This window comes from Cheilinus undulatus, linkage group 9 (genome assembly GCF_018320785.1).
Source record: "Cheilinus undulatus linkage group 9, ASM1832078v1, whole genome shotgun sequence".
Lineage (NCBI taxonomy): Eukaryota > Metazoa > Chordata > Actinopteri > Labriformes > Labridae > Cheilinus > Cheilinus undulatus.
This window is the reverse complement of record NC_054873.1, coordinates 19,730,126-19,753,850: the sequence shown is the minus strand read 5'-3', so window position 1 is coordinate 19,753,850 and position 23,725 is coordinate 19,730,126.

The window sequence follows — 23,725 nt, the reverse complement described above, 5'->3', positions numbered from 1 at the left end:
GTGATACTAACTGTTGTGTGTTGTCAAAGTCAAACTACTGGCCCTGTTCTTGTTATTGGCAGAAAAACTGGACCTCCTTGTTTTGGCTTTGAGTGTTTTTTTTTTTTTTACTCAGTACTTCTTGAGGTGTTTTGAAGTGTAATGAAGTACAATACTTACACTGAAATATACACAATTTAAAGTAAAGTTAGTTTTTGAAATACTCAAAAAGTATATTTGTATAAATATAGTTTGTTTCTTTCCATTCCTTCAATTAATCATCATCCTGATGCGAGCAAAAGCTGTTGAAAAAGAGATGGTGTGAAATGTAATACCCACATCATGGCATTGTTTTAACCAATGATTATCGAGATTATTGCATGGTCCGTTCATAATTTTAAGAATTTTTTTTTTAGACTTCTTTATCAGGTTCACCAATTAATTTTCAATTAAATTGCAATTTTTAAATAACAGATGCTGCAATACTTTTTAAAACCTGAAATGTGTGTCAAAATACCAGTTTAACACAATTTTATGCAGCAGAGATGTAATGTCTACAGATCATGCAAACATCCAAGCATCGCTTTTTTTTCTAGAATATTTTATAAAAATCTTTCTTTCCTCATTTTTTGTATATTTTTCTAATAAAAGATAAAAATTAAGCAAAGTGATAAATACCTTCAATACAACAACTCATTGCATTTGAAATATAAGTTGAAAAAAAAATCACACTTAGATATTTTTTTCAAAATTATTTTGCCCTAGTTGTGATGATGTTTGCTTAAAGGCTGCAAGTAAAACAAATCAGCCATTTTGCAAATTTGAATGAAGTAGATTTATAAAACTATGTCATTCACAATTTCCTGTATCATCTTATTTCATCCCTGGCCTAAAGGAAAGAACATTTTATGTGCAATCTATCTAAAATTGTGTTGGGTATTGTATAAAATGATTTATTAGATGAGAAATTTAGGAAAAATTGCAGGTTAAATTGCAATCACAATAATGAGGAAAAGAATTGCAATTTGCAGTAATATAATTTATTCAAACTTCTTTGTACAATGTCATGCCAGAAATATTGAACTCACTGCGATAGTTCATCCAGACTTTTGTTTTTTGTTTTATTCAGCCTCAGTGAAGCTTCTTTAAATCTGAAAGTAAGTTAGTGCAGTACCTTTTCTAGCCACCAAGGATCAGTGTTGCCTAATAATAGATTTTTTGAGCTGGCCAGAAATCAGAGTATCATGATGGCATGTTCTCTCCTACAAAATGAATGAATGCTCATTATTACATATCCTGCCCTAAATAGTGTGGAGAAGAAATATTTAATTGTCTGAAAGGCTTGCTCTTGTACAAAAGGGCTTAGGTGTTTAGAATAAAATGAAATGTTCAGTCACTGATGCTGTGTAATCTAACATGTGTGCTAGTGTCAAGGCCCAGATTGAAACATCTTGCCTCTCCTGGTCTTTGCCTCCTGTAGTATGACAATTACTAAACCCTTTGCATTGTGTAGCAATACTAGAACAGAAAACTGAATTTCACTCGAAACCAAGCCCTGCTATGTATCATGATGTTTATTAGTGATACAAAGCAGGTTATCACAACTAGGGCTGCAGTAATCAATTTGTTTGTAATCCAGTACTCTATCAATTCTTCTGTTCATTAATTGAGTACTCTAATAAGAAATTTAGGGCTGACAGCTTCAATTCGATTGGTCAGTTGTTTGGCTGAAAAGCTTTCGTCCAACCAAGATCACTCTGGTCGGTTAGTCACCTCCCCCAAGATGCTGGTCAGGGGGCAGATACATAGTGTGCAGCTGGCTGGTAGAGAGACGTGCTGCAGGGGACGAGGAGCAATGCAGCTCTAGGAATTACAGGTAGAGAAGCACACAGAGCTAGCAGAGTGGGATGTTTTCTGATATTTTACAGCACTAATGCTTAGAAACAACACATCAACTCATCACAAAATTACAGGCTGTTTGTATTGAAGTGGCACTCCTGGGTGTCTCTGCTCTGCCCTGCATGCTTTCTGCTTTCTGCTCATAAATGACATGGTGCTGTTTTTTTTTAAATTAATTAACTAATAAATTTTTTTTTTTTTTTCTACTTGAACGACCAATCGATTGGTTGGTGCCTGGGTGCGATTTTGATCGACCAAGTTTTTCTTTGGTTGACTACAGCCCTAAAGAAATTTGGCTTTTTTAATCATCACTTTTGCTGTTCTCAAGAGAAGTACACTCTAAGAAATGAAATGTTGATTTTACTTAACCAGGTTTTGTCAACCAGAACGAAACTGTGTTGTTTAAAATGGAAACGCAAAACACTATTAACGTGAACCTCACATATTAAGTAAATCTAACTTATTTATCTTACTTTGAAACTACATGATATTACTACATTGTGTAACCACAACAACATTATGTTGGATTTACTGACACTACATTAAGTTAACTTAATATGATTGATTTTAAGCCACTTAACACAAATGAACATTATTAATGTGGTAGGTTTGTGTTAATGCAACACCTTAGTTGTACTGGTTACATCACAAAGTTAAATTAATACAATTTAAGTCGCAGGGCTGTACGGTGCACTGAAAAAAAATGTTTTGTTGATCCTACTTAATTTTATTAATTTTAGCAGTTGCGCAAAAGGAATTTGTCTAGATTCCACTTATGTTTTTAAGTTGACTCAACTTATTATTTTTAAGTAGGTAATTCCAAATTAGAGGTTTATTTGCTGAAATTAAGTACACTGTAAAACAAGATGATATATCGTAGGTAACTGCTTACCTTAAAACATCAAATAGTACTCACTGATGAAGGTTTTTTATTTAACCATTTCACCTAAGGTGGACTTACTTGTGCAATTCGTAGCAATGACTGATAGTCATCCACTGAACCAGCAGGTGAAGTTTCACCAATGTAAATGTACCACTCAACATTCATTGACACTAACAACAGTAACTTTACCCCCTATAGGCGGGACGTGTTTAATTGAGACAGCAACTTCACTCATGGTGCGTTTTATTTAATTATTTCATTTAACTTTTATTTAACCAGGAGAAAACCTCTTTGAGATTAAAAATCTCTTTTACAAGTGTGTCCTGGCCAAGACAGCAGCAGCAAACTAAGTGCATAAAGGTTTAGCGCCCAAAGGCATTCTGGGAAAACTGCAGATTTGTCATAACTAGGGGTGTGACGAGATCTCGTGCCACGAGATCTCTTCACACCCCTAGTCATAACTCAAAAAATTTGAGTAGTAACCAAGTGTTGGCTGTGTCTTGATATCTATGGCTATAACCTTGTACAAACAAACAATATGTGTTTAAAAAATCCTTATAACAGAAACTTATTTAACTTTCTGACACAAGCTTCACCACCAATAACAGTAAATTCCATACGTACTGAAAAGTGGGTGGGTAATTGCAGCGCTGAAAATGGCCTTGGAAAAGTGTAAATCCTAACCAGGAAAGGACAAAATGGCGGTTTCTTCCTGCACATGTTCAGACAGGGCAGTAAGTGGTTCTCATTTGAACACAATTTTTTGTATGTTCCTGGTACACAATTAAAATCAACTAGCCTGAACACATTTTTAAGATTACTTTTACATTATTAAAATCATTTGTTCCGTAGTTACTGTGCATGTCTGAGAATGGGTCATAATAGAGTATCTTTGCGTGTGTTTGATTTAAGTGAGATGGTTATGTTCATAACATAACCAAAAAGGTTATAGTAATTTTAACACAACAAAGTTACATGATATGAACATCACTATTTCATTTCTTAGAGTGTAGTAAATGAGAAAAAAAAGCTGGGGCCCTTAAATGAACCACTTCTATATTAAAAACTGGTATTAACAGAAGGGCTCGGCGATCATGGCAAAAATCATGATTAATTGAACTTTTTACCTCGATTGCGATTAATGAACGATTATTCCACCCCTAACCTCCGACTCAGTTTCTTCTGTAAATATTTGTAGAATCTTAAAACAAACAACTGGAAGGAACATGCACAGATAAACAAATTATGGCTATTATTTGAAACATTTGAAATAAAAACACACATCAGCTGAAATGAAAATGTTTTTCATAAAAAGTCAAATTTTTCCAAGAAAAGGGAAAAAATTGAAATAATTGCTAAGGTAGGTTTATGTTGGTTAGAGGCTTTAAACGTCGGTTTCGATTATTTTTTGATTAATTGCCCAACTCTAATTAAGAGGTTCTATAAAGAAAACATGTTTTACACAGGTCAGCGAAGTTCTGATGGCAACTTACATTTGTTAAAGTTAAAAGGAAAGGAAGTTAAATAATTACATTAGATTATGCTATATTTGGGGTTTAAGGGATCCACAGAATTTTGGATGCCAACACTTTATTTCTTCTATTGTAGTTTACCTTTATTTTCCAATTTGTCATTAAAGTAAAAGACACTTAATCATTTTAACATCCTCTACTTTATGCATGAATGTATTAAATATATATACACACACACACACACACACACACACACGCACACACACTATATTGCCAAAAGTATTCGCTCACCTGCCTTGACTCGCATATGTACTTAAGTAACATCCCATTCTTAATCCACATGGTTTAATATGACCTCAGTCCACCCTTTGCAGCTATAACAGCTTCAACTCTTCTGGGAAGGCTTTCCACAAGGTTTAGGAGTGTGTTTATGGGAATTTTTGACCATTCTTCCAGAAGCGCATTTGTGAGGTCACACACTGACGTTGGACGAGAAGGTCTGGCTCTCAGTCTCCGCTCTCTATCCCAAAGGTGTTCTATCGGGTTGAGGTCAGGACTCTGTGCAGGCCAGTCAATTTCATCCACACCAAACTCTCTCATCAATGACTTTATGGACCTTGCTTTGCGCACTGGTGCACAGTCATGTTGGAACAGGAAGGGGCCATCCCCAAACTGTTCCCACAAAGTTGGGAGTATGGAATTGTCGAAAATCTCTTGGTATGCTGAGACATTCAGAGTTCCTTTCACTGGAACTAAGGGGCCAAGCCTCACCCTCCTGAAAAACAACCCCACACCATAGGAATTGTTTTCAGCCCTAACAACCTATTTGAATTTATTAAGATTTGTGGTGGTAATATGTTGTGTGATTTCCTGCCATTTCCATTACATCAGCTCTACTTGTGCAAATCAAGGTTAAAACATGCCTGTTTTAGCTAATGAGAAACATACTGTCACAGTTGCTTGGGTCTTCCTCAGTTGAACAGAAGAAAAGTCACTGAACTGTGACAAGGTTCAAAGAAAAGAAGGATGCAGAGTGTGCTGTGACAGTGAATTGGTCAGCGTTTGCCAGTAAAGCAGGGAGATTTTAGAGGCATTGCTGGGACAGAAGAGGGAACAGTGCCTGGGAGAGTTGAAGAGAAAGAATGGTTGGTAGAGGATGAGAGAAATTTGCCTCCATGTATTTTAGGATGAAAGATTGGCTTGTTTGTGTATAGTGTGTGTCAGTGTGTGTGTGTGTTTGTATGTTTAAGAGAGAGGGAGACGGAGTGAATGCCAAAGACAGAAAGCCTGGGTGTGTAGAGATAAGCTTGGGTCGTTGTGAGGTTGTTGTTTTCTGGGCACACATATTTTGTGAGTGTGCCGTGTGTGTGCTTATATAAATATCTTTCTGTGTACACATAGTGACTGGAAGTATTCAAGTTGTGATTTAGGACTTCACAATTTTTTTTTTTTTTTGATATTTCATCCCTAAATGGTGCCACTCTGGATAAGTGTCTCCTTTTTTCTTTTCCTAAGTCTGCTACTCTTTCTCTTTTCCCTTGGTGAATTTTTGTCTGTCAGAACCAGATGAAAGTTGAGTGTTTACATGTTATTTTTGAAGTACAGCCCAAAGAACACTTATCTTTTTCATACTGCAGATAGTGACTGGTAAGGACTCCCTTCTGCAATGCATTAACTTTGCTGAGGCTCACTTTGCAAGAAAAACCCTGTGTCTGGACTAACTTTGACCCTGTTAACACTTTGCTGTAACATCTGTGCTAAGTAATCAAATATTAGGGTTGTCCTGATCAGCATTTTTGGCCTCTGATCCCGGTCCGATTTTTTAATATTGAATATCTGCGAGTTCGAGTCCCGATCCGATACTCATAATTACCTAGATTACAGTTTCAATTGTTTCTACTAGATATCTCAGACTTATTCCATTTAACTCAATACAGCCAATATTCCTGTTTAAAACATAAAATCACAGTTCTGCTCAGAATGGTGTAATAGCTGTTTCACTTTAATTATCTGTCAAAAAATAAATTTACATATTCACTTAGTGCAGTGTTTAGTATTCAGACAATCAAAATCCACTTAAAGTGGTCAGCTTAATGACCTGAGCAGTCAACAAGGTGAACTCAAATAACCTTAGATTCACTTAGAGATGGTGTAACAGAGTCAATAGTCACAATAACATATGAATTCAATAAATGAATTTTAAATATTGTAATTCCACTTAGGAGTTAACTTGACTCTATTAGTCACAAAAAATGAATGAATTCAAAACATCCCAACTCCACGTTAAAGTGGTGAAAACAGTTTAAATTGAATAGGATTAAAAACATATGAATCATACAGATTCAAAACAACAATCCTTATTAAAGTGTAGCAGCTTAATCAGAGACATGAACCAAAACATTAATAGTGCAATAAAACTCAAATATCAAACACAAGCACTCTTATTTCATTGCAATTTCTAAAGTGCAACTAGAGCTGCTACATCACCCCCCACCCCCACCCACTTTTATTTCTTTACCCACTGTTACTTTAAAATGAAACTGGCATTCATGTAACTCTGCACGCTCAGAGGTGGAGAACTGTGCACTGAGACTTAGTAGTGACATGGGGCAAACATCTGAGCTCCAAATGTCTGTAGTGAAGCTAAGGGCAGTGAAGTTGCTTTTTAAATTCTCTGGTATGCTGTCACATACTTTGTTGTACAGCTCCGGTAATGCAGTGTCAGTTATGTAATGTTGAGACGGCAGGGCATAGTGTGGGTCTAAAAGCTCAAGAAGACGATAAAAACCCAAATTCTGCACCATGGAGATGGGCTGGTTGTCCAGTGCGATGAATTTGACCACCTCTTCTGTTATCTTCTTGCCTTATCACTCTCTCGAGGGTATTTGTCTTTCCTCTGAAAGTCCAGAGTGTGTTGCTTCGTTGAAGCTGCCTGTTGCCGTAGTGAAGTCACCGTATTCTGCCATGTTTACTTTGGAGACGACAGATCAAATTTGTAGAGTTAAACACAGCTCTGTTGCTACCACGTTGTAAAACAGTCATGTTACAGATGCAGCTGCAAGTGGCCGTTGGACTGTTTTCGCTCTCACGTTTTAAGTATTTCCAGACTGCTGACAATTTAACACACAAAAACTAATGTTGCTACTGATGTTTGTTGTTACTGGCGCGTTTATGGCCTGTCATAAATTGTGCTCCATTTATGGTAAGTGACTTAAATGATTGGCTGGGCTGATCAGATCAAATTGCTGATCGATTAAAAATGCTTAGTATCAGCCCCGATCCGATACATGTGATCGGGATCTGGACATCCCTGTCAAATATCAAGTGGTAATCCTTAAATCTAGGTGTGAGCACACCTCAGTGCATACTGATGATGACTGATATCTGATAGCTTAGACTGCATGGCGGTCTGGGATGCCTTTATCCAAAATGGATTGGTAGTGTAGATGCATTTGTGAACTTGCACACATTAAAAACACCCTGTCAACCAACGTACTCTGCAGGAGTTAGGCAGAAAACATTGCAAACTTTCATCTGTCCAGTCTCTCAGCTCACCTGTTGTCTTGAACTTAGTTTTAATTTAAATCTAACTACTCCCCTTTAAGGTTTATAAGTAAGAATTTTACTACAGTTTCCTTTTAAAATGCTTATGAAATCAGGGTGAAATTAATCGAAATTTAGATTAAATTGCAATGTAGCGAACTGCAATTTACAAACCCTATACTTCTTCAATTTGAAATATGTGACAAAACACCAGTTTATTACATTATTTGCAGCAGAGATGTTTTACTCTACACATCATGCAAACATAGAAGTGACTTTTTTCAAATAGTCCACAAAAAAAAACATTTTTTTGCCACATTTTGAAAAAATACAATTTACTGAGCTTTGAGAGCTTCATGCACTCCTCTTTCTTTAAATTCGTTTTTAAATGTATTAATAATCTTGCCCCTTTACCCTTATCCAAATTTGTTCAAAGACAGAACAGCAGCAGAGTAACAAGAAGCACAGTGAACGGAAACTGTAGCATACAAAAACATTTGGACAGTCAGCCTTCTCTGTTAAAAGCAGTAAACTCTGGAATTCATTACCAACTGAAATCAAACTAATCACAGATTTGAAACCCTTCACTACAAAAGTCAAGTGCTGGTTGAAAGCAAACCAGAGCTGTAATCATTCTTAGACTGCCATGTTTTTAACTTCCTCTCTGTGCAGCACATCAGATTCATGCTCTGTTATGGGTCTATGTTAAACTGCATCGTCCCTATCAACTAAATAAATTCAAATTCAAATTATTGATGATGGCAAATAAAGTGCATTTAATGTGACTAAAGAAAAGTTGCGTGATTAAAAAAGTGAAGCAAAATATTTTTTTTGCCGATTACAGATTATTTCTAATAGGCTATAATCACCTGATTAAATCAGCTGGCTGATATTGGACCCTACTCATGTCATATCTCTAATCTCCAATTTCCACATACAGGAACCGCGCCACGATCTGCCGGCGAATTATACTGCAGGGTAAATCACTCCCTCTCTAGTCTATCAGAGCAGTTCCACTGCCCGCGCTCCAGTCTGGCAGTGGCGTGTCCCTGGAGTGTGTTGATTTTTTAAAATTCTGATTTTATGACCATTTTTATAAAATTCATAATTCTATTGCTTAAAAAGCCTAAATATTCTGAATACTTTTGATCAGCCTTGAAAATAAAAAAGATCAGACACAGATGAGACAAGACATAGGATGGATCTTGTAATATTTTGAACCAACAACTTGAGCTACATAAGCTCTACTGAGATAATGCTAATATAAACATCCTATTTCCATTTAGATTATAGTAATTATCTGTTCTATTAATACATCATTCATTGATGCTTTTTGGCAAAGGCTTGTTGTCTGCACCTCCCCATCAAAACTGCATTGTGGGGTTGTTGATGGTAAATCACTGACAGCCTGCTGTGTGCCCACTCACAGCCAGAAAGCCTGAAAGACCTTGTTGGATTGTATGGAAGTTTCCGGACTTTTATTTCCCAGTAGAAACTCAGGCACATCTATTGTAGAGGTGACCCCCACTGAGTCACACAAACACTCCCTTGCAGACTGTTTACCATCACAATGCTGACACTGGCACTTTCCCTCGCTGTCAGGAGGACTCATATTTATGTATTTTCATTGTAATTACACAGCAGTGTTTTTATATTTCTAAAATGCCCTTGTTTTCCCCCACTGGTGCTTTTCATTCCACGGCTGCAGATCAAACTGAGCTACTGCCAACACACTGCTTCCCTGAGCCACAGTGAAAAAAAAACACCAGTAAACAAAAGATAAAACATCCAAATGAAAGCTGGAGAGGGAGCGGAATCAACACAATGAGATGGGTTGTTGAAATGTGGCGGGAAAGTGTGTGTTTTCTCATGCTGCCTGGTGGTGAAATTTATTGATAATAGAGGGGGAATGTATGGGTGAGTGTGTGCAACTGTCTTTCAATTTCTTTTTGTGTGAGGCCATCCCAGTTTAGTAAAATGTTTTCAAAGCCTGAATCAACAAAAAGTCACACCAGAAAATTTTAGAAAAAAGGCATTAAGAGGGTCTTCTGTGTTTTTGTATCCTCAAAAATGTCCTCAAAAACAAGAATACATGTAAGTCAGCTTATTCATGTATCATAGTTCTTCAGTAATTAATAAAAGCAAATCAAATCTGTAGCATCATTCATTCATTGATTAGTAGATCAGATGCACAAAATTGTTTTTTTGGGGGGGGACTTTTGTAGGAAGAAAATCCAACTTGCCGATTCTAACTTAACATTTTTTTCATATTTTGATCTCTGGTCATATTTTACACTTCCTACATTAGCTAAAGGCTGAGCTGTTTTAGAATTAATCCCGTTGTGTGACTGCTATAAACACACCTTCCCTAATGAAAATTTTGCCCAAAGTGTAGCTTTTCAATCAATTTGAAGTTAAATAAAGAGATATAAGTTGAATTAATTGTACTGTTCTGTAAAATATAATTTGTTTCTTTACATGTTCTGTTGGAACAATTATACTTGAAGCTGAGCAGTCTCTGACAGGCTAGTAATATTGAAAATGATTATGGCTGGTACCTTACACCTGATTGATCAGATTGTTGGTCGATATGCTCTTATCAGACCAAGATTCCTGTTCGTTGGTTGCGTGTGTGCAAGAACGAAAAGGCGACTGAACGCTTTGTCACATTCATTACGTGCCAGAAGTGAAGTGGGCATGGCCAACCCCGGAGAGTAAGCTACATAACATGAGCCTGACATCCACTATCGTTGTTAACTATCAGCGGAGCCAGTTGATGAATCAAACTTCTGCCAAAGCCTGTCAGGAGAAGGATATCTTTTCTGCCAAGAAAAGCTTTCAGTGTGGTTCTTTGCTCCTCTTTTGATAAAGAAATGTGGTCCGGTTCTGATAAACACTGCCGCTATAGTTACATCTGAGCTAATTGCTCTACTGTGGCAGCTGTTGTATACCGGCAAGCATAACAACACCTTGCCTGTAACCAACTACCACCAACTCATGCCAAAGCCAGCTGGGAGAAGAGAAAGAAACTTCTTTTCTGCCAAGAAAAGCTTTTACTGGGATTCTTTACTGCTCTGTTAATAACAAAATGTGGTACAGTGTTAATAAAACTGCTAAATCTGAGTGAATCGCTCACAGATATTGTGTACTGGCTTGCAGCACAACTAAGTCCTGCTCATAGCCACCACCGGTTCTTCTCAAATCTTGCCGTTTATCCTCAGACAGGGAGCAAATGTTTAAGATTAATGCTTTGCAACATGGGTATGCCCAATGACAGGCATGGAATCTGGCCAGTCCATCAGCTTTGCTCGGTCAAGACGTCATTAATAGTGTCTTATCTTGTCCTCTCATAGTCTGCCTTTTTCATATCATCACATGTACCAGTGTACAATGTGTTGATGGGATTGCATGCTGAAATCTTCTCCACTGTCTTCTGGGAGCTTTTTGGCAGGATAGAAACGTCTGCACTGTCTCTGTTTCCCGGTTCTGACGCCCTACTGTCTCTATCTGATCGGAGTGTTTACACTGTTCTCGGAAGACTGATAACACCCTGTACAAACTAATGAGCTTTGTGTGGCCCTGTGACTGGGCAGTTCTGTTTGCATATGTGAACATTTCATATATTTATGAAAGCTGATTTGAACTTAAGATATGATTTTGTCTTTTCAATAAAAATAATTTCACATTGAGGTGAAAAGACTGTTTTCTTTCAGCCCTGACTGGTTTTTAATAATCCTCTTTCATACAGGAACATTTCTTTGTGTAAAACATAGATAAAGCACGCTGACCTGGTTTTTAATTGCTCTCTACCCTCAGGAGTTTGATGTCAAGTATTATAGGCTGAGAGCTTTTAAAAGCTGGAAAACCAGCATGTTTGTCTTCTGTGGGTCTGTAGTTTTGCCATTAATTTTACATTTTTCACCTTAAATGACATAATTTCTGTCATTGAGTCACATTTAGTCACTTAGAGGGTATCATTTTCTAAATATCTTTCTACACCACTGCTATGAGGTGTGTATGTGTGTGTCTTAAATTATACCACTAGATGGCATCCTGAGAGAAGCCTTCTCACCCAGCGGCACTGTTTAGTTGGCAGAGAGGGACATTAAATAATGCTTATCTCTCAGCACATGCTTTTTATATATGTGTCCTAAACTGAGCTGATATGTCTGCTGTATTTCTGTTACATTTAAATGAAAATCTCTAATATTTTCTCTCTGTTCCTTTGCCAGTATTTTTTCTTTAAGTCCACATTCTGGAGTTATTCTTTTGCTATTGATACTATAAAAATTGTGTCAAACCAAGTTTTTTGCAACAACCTCACCAGTTGAAATGCCTTCCCTTGAAGGGAAAATCTGCATTTCCATTTAGAGAGTAAGATGGCACTTAAAACCTTCATGTTAGATATTACTCTGAGTGCTCTGAGACTAATCATATTTTATTTAATGTGAAAAGTTATAGCCTGTGATAATTTGTGCTTCAACATTAATTAAATCATGTGAAACAACTTTAAGGTCGGTTAGCTCTCTACATGGTGTGCAGTTAAGTGTCTCCATCCTTGACTCGTTACTGCTGTACAACAAGGGTCTCACAATAGCTGCTTTGAGCCTTCAGGAATGTTAGAAATGGGGAACTAATTTCACATTTGTCACAAACATGCTCTAGAGCAGTGGATATTTTATAAAGACAAATATATGCAGTGTGGCAATGAGGTGATGACAGCTCTGTGTGTTTCAGTGCCTGTGTTTGTACATATGTGTGTACTGAATGTTTGTCTTTGTGAACCAGAGCTGGCAGCGTTTGCTGTGCGTGACTGACAAAGAGCAGAGGACCAGGAGCAGACACTTGTGTATACTCATGGACAAAGGCTGCACATGGAAGAGAAATGCTTTCCCTCACCAGGTCAGATAACCTACAACATACTAAAACACTCCTCCTTCCTCTTCCTGTCTATCAAAACCACTGGTCATCAGCTCATTTTTTTCTCTCATCCTGTCTCCGTGTTTCCCATTATGTCCATCTATACATCATTCACACTCTCACTCCCTATCTCGCTCCTCTCAGCTCAATCGCAACACACCGGCTCTCTTTTCTTAGCAAAACCTTTCTCTCATCCATTATTGAGACTTGTTTTTTTTCCTTGAGTCTCAGAATGAAGAAAGGGAACGGATCTTTTGAATTTTTAATGCCCTGCATGAAAAATGTAGCATCAGTCATTTCTCAACGATATGAACTGGTAAACTTTTAGCAGGACACAACACACAAGTCACGAGATGATGCCAGACAAGGAGATAAAAGAGGACAAAAGCCCCGTGGCATTGATTTTAGAAAGGTGGAGGTGGTCATGAGCCTGTAAGGAGATAGAGAAATGTGGCCTGTTGTTTGACTCAAGGCTGAGAAGGTTTATGGGCTCTGTGAGCACATCAACAACCACCTACCTCAAAAATACAATATAAGGTACTTTGGACTAAACCAGCATGAAAAACAAAAAATATATGATGGATAGAGTGAGGCTCAGACATGGGAAATCATATTCATTGAATACCTGGAATAACTTGAATCCCAGAGCTTTTGTGGGTGGTACTTTTTGTCTTTGGGGAGTTTGATATGCATCAGGAAGACCTGTTCGAACCCCCTCCAGTCATCTCATTCACCACCCAGTCGCCCCTCCTCTCTCACCTGAGCTACAGAGCATGATCTTCAAACAGGGGCTATAGGTCAAGGTCAGTGTAGTGAAATGGAAAAAAAAAACCTTTGTCAAGGGAGCCTCTCTGCAACACATCAAGTCTGGACCACATATCCTGAGATTCATCAGGGTTCTAGAAACCTGCAAGATATGTTTTGTAGCTTAAGATGGTAGAAAGAGGGAATATGTTTTCTAACCATAGAAAACTAAGTGTTTAGGCTTTATATAAAACATATTACTAGCCTGCTCATTTCTCTCTTTTACACCTTTTCAATCCTATAGAAAAAACCCTGGAAAGATGCTTAAAATTATAACAGTTTTCATGATGAATGCTATTCATACCTAAGCACAGCTGGTGCTAGTGTGTATGCCATACAAGAGAGTAGCTACATGAAGTAAGGAAAACAGAATCAAGATTATGTATTCTATAGCTTATTTGCAGTAAGTGTTCTGAAAAATGTAGCCTAACACTGTGATCTGGCCTCATCTAGTTATCCAAATCAGAAATCTGACTTTCTGAGGAAAAAAAGCCACACTTCTTTCCCCCTCCATCGTTTCAATACATATACACATCTCTGGTCTCAAGGTAGGGTGGGGGAGCAGAAACGGACCTTCAGCCTGAGGGGGTCGTATATTCCTGCCATAAACCCTCCAGCATGTCATCTATATTTATGCGCTCATTTAGTTGTTTGTGTCTGCAGATTGGCCACAGGTTGTAGTAGCTCATAAATACTCCTAAGGCAAATTCATGTAATGTATAGCACCCTGATGCCCTTCATTTATGATCTTGCGTAATCTCAAATGGGAGGTTAATGCTTACATTTACATAAATAAATGAATAGATATAGCACTGTGGGAGTTAATTAATATGTGATCAGTCAATATTTCCATAAAGATACTTTAAATGTGAGTGCAGAATGAATCATGTGAAGGTCTTTTTTGTATTTTGTCTTACTTAAATCAATTCAGGATAAAATATTTTAAACCAAATATAAGTGGCAGTGAAGGCTATTATAATGCAGTTACAGTATTTGGCTGCAGCGTTTATCCGTTGTTTTGGTTGCTAGTGGCCTTGGCTAGTTTGTTGCCGACTGCCATCCATCCATCAGGCAGAGCGAGGTAGTCTAGAGGACAGGGACAGGGAGGGGACTGCTGCTCTAGTTTCAGGAGTCAAATTGACAATTGGAGGATGTTTCTGCCACAGGCCTTGGCTGGTTATGACAGTCAAGAGGATCCATTAGGGGACCAGCCCTCATCTATAACAGTGTCTCCCTGTGAACCCCATTTAGCCAGAAGTACTGTTCCCACAAACAATATCATCTTTGAAGGACATTAGGAGTATGATTTTCACTGTGTGCTGCATTGATCATAGTGGACAAACAATCATCGGTTAAAATGAGGAAGGAATCACTGGAGTGCTTGAGCTCTCCACTGGTGTAAAATGACATATTACATATCTGTTGAGAAAAACTCAGACTGAATTTTGTTTTCCACAGTGTGTGTTAAAAGCAGGTGTTTCATATGTGGGTTTCATCTGCACATGCACAATATGCAGAATGTATAGCCTGCGGCAATGGACAGAAATAGAACCAACAGCCTGGCAATGAAGTGTCAAGAGACCGGGAGCAAGAGGTTCAAATGAGGAGGAGGAACAGCACAGGCCCAGCTAATGAAAGAGGGAATGAACCACTGAAATTCCTCTATAACAACAGGAGGGAAAGCAGAGAACATCTATAATCATATTTGATGAAGGTGAATGTCTTCTGTCTTCATTTTTATGCCATTCCATTCCCTCTCTGATGGCGATGAAGTTCTAATAAGAAATTGATTTTTTAGGTGGAAGAAATGCAGTAGAGAGTGTGACCTTTTGACCCCATAGCTCATTGTCGGTGTGGCAGAAGATAGTCCTCATCCTTGAGAATCAATGCGGCAAGCCTCATAACCACCCTCTTACCGTTTCAGGGGCCCTAAATGTGTCATCAGTGTGTCATCGAGCATACGTCTTAGCCAGAGGCGACAGGACCTTCCCCAACCGCCCCCTGTCGGATGAGAGGGCGGAGAGTGGCATTTCCCCCAATTCTGTGAAATGGTGCAGAAAACACAAGAAAAAGGGACACACCCCTCAGTGTCTATCAATCCTGTGTGTGCAGCGCTGACCTCCGGTGAAACTTCATCTAGAATCCCTCATCTATCTGTCAGTGAATGAGAAAGGAGGTAAAAGAGGAGGGGGTGCTATTGGAGCCAGCAGCCAATCTCCCCTCCCTTCTCAGATGCATAATTCAGTGTTTCTCTCACAACAGCCTGCGCTTCGAAGGGCTCAGCTTCCCCCAGCCATGCGGCCAGCAGTCTGCTAATATGAAAGAGGTTCAGAATCCACTCTGTTGTTCCTTGAGGCTTTTTGGCTCTACACTCTCAGTCATACTTGTATGATTTATTCAGCTTGTTCATCCGTGGCGTGAGACCCAGACCCCAATGGACGAGTTGGGAAACATTTTTGTCCTTGTCAGGATCCAGCCGCAGAACTTGGCAAAGGAAGTGTGTCGGCATCACTGTGGGTTGTCAGAGTGACACTGGAGTAGCTTAACCTCCCACTGGTGGTTAGTTTTACTGCTCCTTCAGAGAGGCTCACCGCTGAGCCTGTGTACAGAAACCCTGCCTTGGCCCCAATAAGCAACCAAGGAAGGAAGCATAGAGGACAAGAGCACAGGGTGACTCTTCCTGTTTGACTAAATGCAGTCCATTTTTGTCTCATTTTTCACAGTTTTCTTTCAAAAATGTACCTATGCTAATTCTAATAATTACTTTCTTGTCTTATTTTTTGCCCTCAAAGTACAGGCAGTGTTAGCACATCTTTGGACACAAGGCCTTAAAATTGTGGCCTTTATTAATATTTTTACTTTTCACTGAGAAGTTTTTGAAGCCATGCAGTGTTATTGTCTTGCAGTCCAGTTGTTTATTGAGTTATACTTCCTAAAGTATGTAAAGATGGCTGATAAAACTTTAAAAAAGAACCTTCTCAGTGAACCTGTGGATTGCTTTTACTTCTCCTTTAGAAGGAATTATTGACTCCTTTTACTTAGACAGTTTGACTGCCCCTGTAATACATTTATTAGAGGTAAAGTGCATAACTATGTCTGGATTTTCTAGGACAGTGTCATCAGTTACCATGGAATTGGCCAAGACCCCTTTTTTGGCATCATTCAGTTTTTGCCAGCACAGTTGTGCTTGAGGTGGACCTCAGTCTTTCATGATAGTATTGACTTTTGAGCCACATGTGGCATTTATCAGGCACCTTTGGATGAGATTCGGCATTGTAAACAGTATGAGGGCCAAATCATAACCACATACTCTTTGGCATTGAAGGGAATTTCTCTTCTGGGAGTGTTTTGTAATTGAAGCACTTGGCCCAGATAATACCACTGACTATGGGGCCATGTGTGATACATAATTGGCAAACGTGGCTTGGCAAAAAATGTGAGGGCCAAACGGTGGTGTAATGGTGAGTGCAGAAGTGGATATACATACTCTTTATGGGGTATACTTTTTTTAGAAGTGGGTATGCGCCATGTAGCCCTGTATACCCTGCACTACACTACTGGGGCCAAATCACAACCACATGGGTTTTGCCACTGAATTTCTCTTCAGGATGGCTTGTGTAAGTGAAGCACATGGCACAGATAATAGTTGGTATAATCTTTATAGAGGCCCGTTCAGACATGGCTTTCCTACACTTGGGCAGGATTATAAACCTGTTTAATGCTTATTCCATCTTAACTTTTTATTACATTTTAATTTTATATAAATTCCCTTCTTCACTATTATGTCATGAATACAGATTTTTTTTCAAAAGATATCCCCAGTTTCTGTCCTTTCAAATGCACTGGACCAGATTTAGACTCACCCGCTGCAATTTGCAATTTGCTGTTTTAGTCTCAGACCTGACCTTTAGCTTCTCATTATATGGTTATTTCCCTTGTGTGTGTGAAGTTTTATTTGGGTTACGCTGATTAATATGTAAACATATTTTTCCCCTGTCTTATCTCTCCTAAGAAAATAGTCTCAACTTGAATGCTTCTATAATCTGTTTATGTTTTGCTTCAGAGGCTGAAGATGATGATTCTTTAATAGCTGCTGGGCTCTCCCTGACCTCACTGCCCATGTGTTGCTCCAGGTCAAACATCCTACAGTGGCGTCAAATGTAATGAGATGGCATAATGGCTTGTTAAGTAGCTTGGGGTAAATGGTGGTGACCGGAGGGTTGGTGTGGGTGAATGAGCCCGGCCTGGCCCTGTGACAGCACCGCTCAGTCTCATGACCATAATCCATCAGTTTCCACTGATGATGAGATCCCCTCTACCAATTCATGATTGGAATTGCCATTTAATTGCATGGAAAGTTTCCATTCTGGTCCCAGAAAATGGGTTTGATCTCACTCATTGTTGTGTGAACATTTCAAAACCCACCCTTATCACTCTGTCTCTGGTGCTGTCTTGATCTCTTCTCTAATACAGAAGAGCATAGCTTGGGGAGCAGGTTAATTATGGAGGAGCTCATTACTCTTGTTTAATTATTGCTACTAGATTTTTAGCTAATCAAATGTGTCCTCCTCTTTTATTGTGCTGAGTGAAATTACCCCGTTTTACCACCTTAATTATTGATTTCACTTTTGCTGAATATTTTTTACTCCATATAATTCATTCTGCTTCATATCCAAAAACTAGTCAGGAGCTACAAAAAATGTAAAGGGTTTGTTTTAATTTTGTTATTGATACAATCTCTGAGCAGATATTTCCTGTGGGTGTACCTGTAGAATGACTGATTGTCACAGTGTAGGTTATATAAAGGTTTTATCGTATATAAGCTGTCACTGAGATGCCTGTGTAGTACTTGGTCATTAGCTGACAGTCATTAGCAACTTGTTTAATTGAACTCATTTACAGGCTGTGCTAATCTGCTGAGGTGACCTTGATTCCGCATCTGGGTAATGTTTATGCAGTGCATCAGAGTGTGTCTCTCTCTGTACGCCATTATGAGCACAAAATGCAGTTAGGCTCATGTTTGGCCATAAAAGTCTGCACTTCATTAGTCATAATTACCTTTGCTGTTGCCCAGAGAGGTGACGAGTTTCTGCTCCCTCAGACAACATGCCAGACGGATGCTGGTAGAGCAAAAACTGATTTGCATGGGCGCTTAAATCTCAGTGCTCATCCCCTTCTTTTTCTCTTCTCCTTTTTTTTTTTTCCTCTTTCACTTCCCACTGTATATCACTGGACCCTCTGCGGGTGAGCAGAGAGGTAGTAAATCTGGGGCATTCGCGCAGGACAAGAGCAAATGCATGGTGGAGGTTAGGTGTGGGGGTGTGAGGGGGTGCTTGTTGGAGTGATAAATTAATGAGGCTTGGCCTTGTCTGTGTGGGTTGTGTGGTTTTTCTGTATGGGGTGTATATATATGCACGGATGTCCTCCTTTTGGCACCATGGTCCTCCTATTCTCTGCCCCTCTGTCCAGCTACCAGTTACCCCTTTTTTTTTTTTCTATGAAGCTTTTTGACTTATACTCTGTTGGAGACGGTTGTATTGTGGAGGAGATATATTTAGCTAAATTATTCAAATACTTTGATTATGACCTATAAAGACATGAGTGAATGCCCTTAAAATGAAGATGCCTTGTGTTACAAAGCCAGCCATATGTTGACACAGTGACATAGTAACACAATGACTGCCCCACACAGCGTTGACTTCCCCGGCTAGTTACTTCAAACAAACGAAGTGCCATGACACAAAGGGAGAGGAATAGATTTTTCTCCTCTCTAGGTCCAGCAAGTTGAAAAGGAGCGCTTCCCTCAGGGCAGGAGTGAGACTTGCCATGTGAAGGGGAGCAGGAATAGGGAAAGAATAAAGGAGAGAGTAGGAGAGAGACTGAGTGAGTAACAGTGGATGAGCGTAGGAGAGAGGGCAGTGATTGAGGAAAGGGCAACCACAGAGAAAATAGATTAGTCAAGAAACTACAGCAACAGCATTTAAATCAGTATGGAATATCAGAAAAGGAGAGGAAATTAATGGAAATAGTTATTTTAACTGTTATTCCCACAGATTGCTCACTATGCCGCCATTTCCATGACATTATAGGATAGGTCAGAGCAGGGAGGAGAATATTCAAAGAACATGAGCCTGTGATTGGCAGACACATTTGTGATGGAGACAGACAAAGAAGGAAAGCTCTGTGAGCAGCGTCAATAGCCATTTAGAGTAGACGAAGTGAGAGATGACAGCTGAGCAGAAGGGTGTGAAGAGAGGAGGATAGATGAATGAGGGAAATGCTGGGAGGATGGGGAGAAGTGAGTGGGGGGAGGTCCCATTGTATATTGTGGTAGGAAAGGACTGTCTTGTGACCTCTGACCTTTAATTGGATCCATGAGTGTATGGAGCACTGTGCTGAAGGACCTACAGTGAAGGGTTTAGAGGGACATTTCATTTTGTATGAAGGTGTGGCTCTGTGGATGCATATGCTCATAGTGATGTGTGTCCACTCCTCACTGTTAATTACACACTCTAGGCATCATGATTATAGTGGAGCAGGTGTGCATGTGGCCCTGTTCTCTTTGTCTTTGGTAAACTGTGATAGAGCAGCTATTGTCCTTGGTTTTTATATTTGAACACAAAGTGCACAGCATCCTTGAACAGAAAGTCATGTTAGGAAATCCATTGAGATGTTTTGTGTGTCTTTTGTGTTTGGATTTTTTGAACACTTTCTATAGATATTAGGGTTGAACTTTAAGATTTATTTTTTGGCCTTTTTGCCTTTATTTGATAGGATAGGACAGTGGATAGAGTTGGAAACAGGGGAGAGAGCGGGGAGAGACATGCAGGAAGTAGTGCCACAGGCCGGATTCGAACCCGGGTCGCCTGCGCCTTAACCACTCAACTACCGGCGCGCCATTAGGGTTGAACTTTAGTGTACTCTTTTGACAACACAGCAACAAAAGCAGAAGTTCTAGTCACATAGAATCTTTTTTTTTCTAATTTATCACCATAATTTGCAGGTAAGCTTCTGCACACTGTCTGGACTGCACAGACACACTGGCAACATTTCAGTGCTGAAACCTTGCCAATGTATTTGTGCAATTTAGACAGTGCCACCTTGCTGTGCCCCTCTCCCCTGTTTGTAAGAGACACTAATGTAACTGTTGCATTTTTGTGAGATTTAATAATACTTGAAAATCATAAATATGTGTGACTGGTTTGAATGGATCCCCACTGGTTTTCCTTTCTTCAATTAAGAAATTGTGGCTAGCTAAAAGGGGTATATGGATATATCCTGAATCGGCTAAAAAACACATCGAAATGAAGGTAGATTTAAATCGATACAGCACAGCTTGTATCGTGATACTCTGCTTGAACAGTAGGGTGTGCTGCCTGCCTTTAACTCTGCTTATTCAACATCATAAACTTTCTTCAGCTGACCTGAGAGCAACAGATAAACAAAAAAATCACTATAATACCCAACTGCAGCCACGGGTACTGTACAAACCACATCCCCTACAAAACACGCCCACTTGTGCTATTTGTTTAGTTTAAGGTTAACTTAGATTAGTTTAGATAGGCCTTAGTTAGTTTTAGGTTAGGTTTAGCATTTTAATTTCCACTGGTTAGATTTAGGGGTAGCTCATTGGGGTAGGTGTATATTTTAATTTATTAGCTTCCTGGGGTTAGGTTTAGCATTTAAATTCCACTGGTTAGGGTTAGAATTAATTTATTGTATGGCTCAATGGAGCGTGTTTTGTAGGGGGCGTGTTTTGTACGAAGCGTGGTTTGTAGCGGAAGCGGCTGCAACTAGACCCTTCTCAAAAATCATGGCAAGAGCGAATTAAAACTTTGGGGTAGTGGTCGTGTTGTACTCTCTTAATTCAAACAATCAAAGATGCAGATAGTGTTTCAGTAATGGACAACTTGACCTCTGATAAACATGGCTTATCTAATACCCAGTGAGTTTAAACTCATCATCTCTTCAACACATACTGTGAGAAAATAATGCTGAGTTTCTGAAGTCTGCTATTACTGAATAAGAGCTTGACAGGGAAAATCAAGGAATTGCTGTTGTCATCACTAACGCATGGTACACGTTTTAGAGAGTTAGCTGAACTAGCGCATCAAATGCCATTCAAGTCTGTCTGCATAAACCCTGCATCAGTCGTTTACTGGGACGGGTGAGGCTAGTTGCAACTTTCATCCAGCAGAGCTCAGCAGCCACTGCTGTACCTACATCTAACCATAAACTGCTCGAACTGCCCCTGCACAAACTAATCATTGATGCAGCAATGATGGAAAGAAACCACTGCTTTCTCTTTTAGCAAATGATGTCTCTCCATACTAGACACATCTGTCCCAAGTGACAGGGTTTATTTAACTGCAGAAGACATTGTGACTGTTCAGAGGTTTCAACTTCTGCCTGACAATGTGGATATGCTGATGATATTCCTTTGGAAAAACCTGTAAATTCCAAGCCAGGAAAAAATGCTCCACTGTTGCTATTTAATGGAAATTAAAAAGAGAATTACTTTATTTTATAAATTGCTTTATTTATCTTACTCTGCAGTCGTTTCAAATGACATTTTTCTATTTTATAAATACATTCTCATTTTAACATTTTTTTTTTGACGTTGTAAATATGGAAAATGTTTAGTTGTTGAGGTTTCTGAATCAGAAACTAGTTAAAAATTGAAAAAGACTACTTTGATGGGGGAAAAAAACCTAAAACAAAAAGAAATATTTTTTTCAAATTGTTTCCTCTCAAGAAAAATTGGGATTCAAATCCTATAGTTGGTTAAATCTATCCTTACATCCCTACTGGCTAAGGATCTATTGTCTTTTTAAAGCTTTGCTGAATCTCAGAAGTATCAAACATTGAAGGGCCATACTGTTTTAAGATATTTAATATATGAATATATGAATGTGTGTGTTTTATTAGCATTTTAGTTGGTTCTACTTTATGGAGCATGACCAGATCATTGATTGACTCACTTCAGATCATCTAGTTGTCTTTGTGTGTCTGTGTGTCTGACTTGTTGATCCCCTCTAAGCGAGACCACCAGCTCCTGGTCCACTGACCCATATAATTAAGGGCGAAGGCCTCCCTCCTCCTATTCATGGCCACAAAGATGAAGGGCACATTATCATCTGCATCATCTGTCTCAATTTCCCCCAACTCACACAATGATTCCTCTTTGTCCATCTATCCTCTCATTGTCTGTTTTTTTCTGAGTTTGTCCTTTCAACAGAATATTGTTTCATGTCTGATCAAATTCGTTTGTTTGTCCGTTTGGCAGGATGTTCATCCATCTGTGTGGGGTTTAGATGCCAAACATGTACTAGTATGTTGTGTCTCTCCAACATCCACATGTCCACAACTTACCCCTGCCTGTTTACACAAAGCTGCATATTTGGGTTCTCCAACTTGGCTTAAATGTGGTGATGGATTGCAGCGTTTTGCCTGTGAAAATCGCGAATAAGTCGCCCTGGTGTATAAGCCACAGTCTGTTTTTTAAATCTCCTAGGAGAGAAAGGTTTAAACTTTCCTTGTGGGAGGTGATGTCCATTTAATCCAGGAAAGTCCAATGTGCAGTTTCTGTGCAGCTGTGTCACTCTAAGTACCAAGTTTTCTCGCTGTATGGATTTTGTGCATGTCAAAGATCCAAGTGCAGCGGTCTGCGGAGCCCAGGATCAGTAAAAATGTAACAGGAATTGGTCAATGTACCAATTTTAACTCCAGAGATCAGTTCACTGGGGCTGTGTTATTCTTGCTTGTCTGCCACGCTTTGGCTCAGGATCTTTGATCTTGATTCACTTTGGCCTTTTACCGTTACGTGAGAGTTACGTTAGTGGTAGGTGTGTTACACAGAGCCTTGCAGAAATGCCTGAAAATTACTCTTCACCCCTTCAGAAATCAAGTCATGTGGGCTTAATATGAAGGAAGGATAACTTTCAAAACTTCTGCCTGTCTGTTTGCTTCAGAGAAAAATGATAAAACACAATGGCAGCACATAAATTTAGAGATTGTTGATTATTATAACTAGCTGAAAAATGTCAGATATCAAAGCTTGAGTAGCTCCGCCCCTCTTCTTACATATCAACTTCTCACTGAGCTGAGAGGCGGAAGCGCATCTACTACAGAGGCTGACCTCTGACCTGAGCCGTGATTGGCTGCGAGTACTAGCCTCCTCATTGGCTGGAGCATCGTCCCTTGCTGGTTTTCCTCAAGTAAGTAT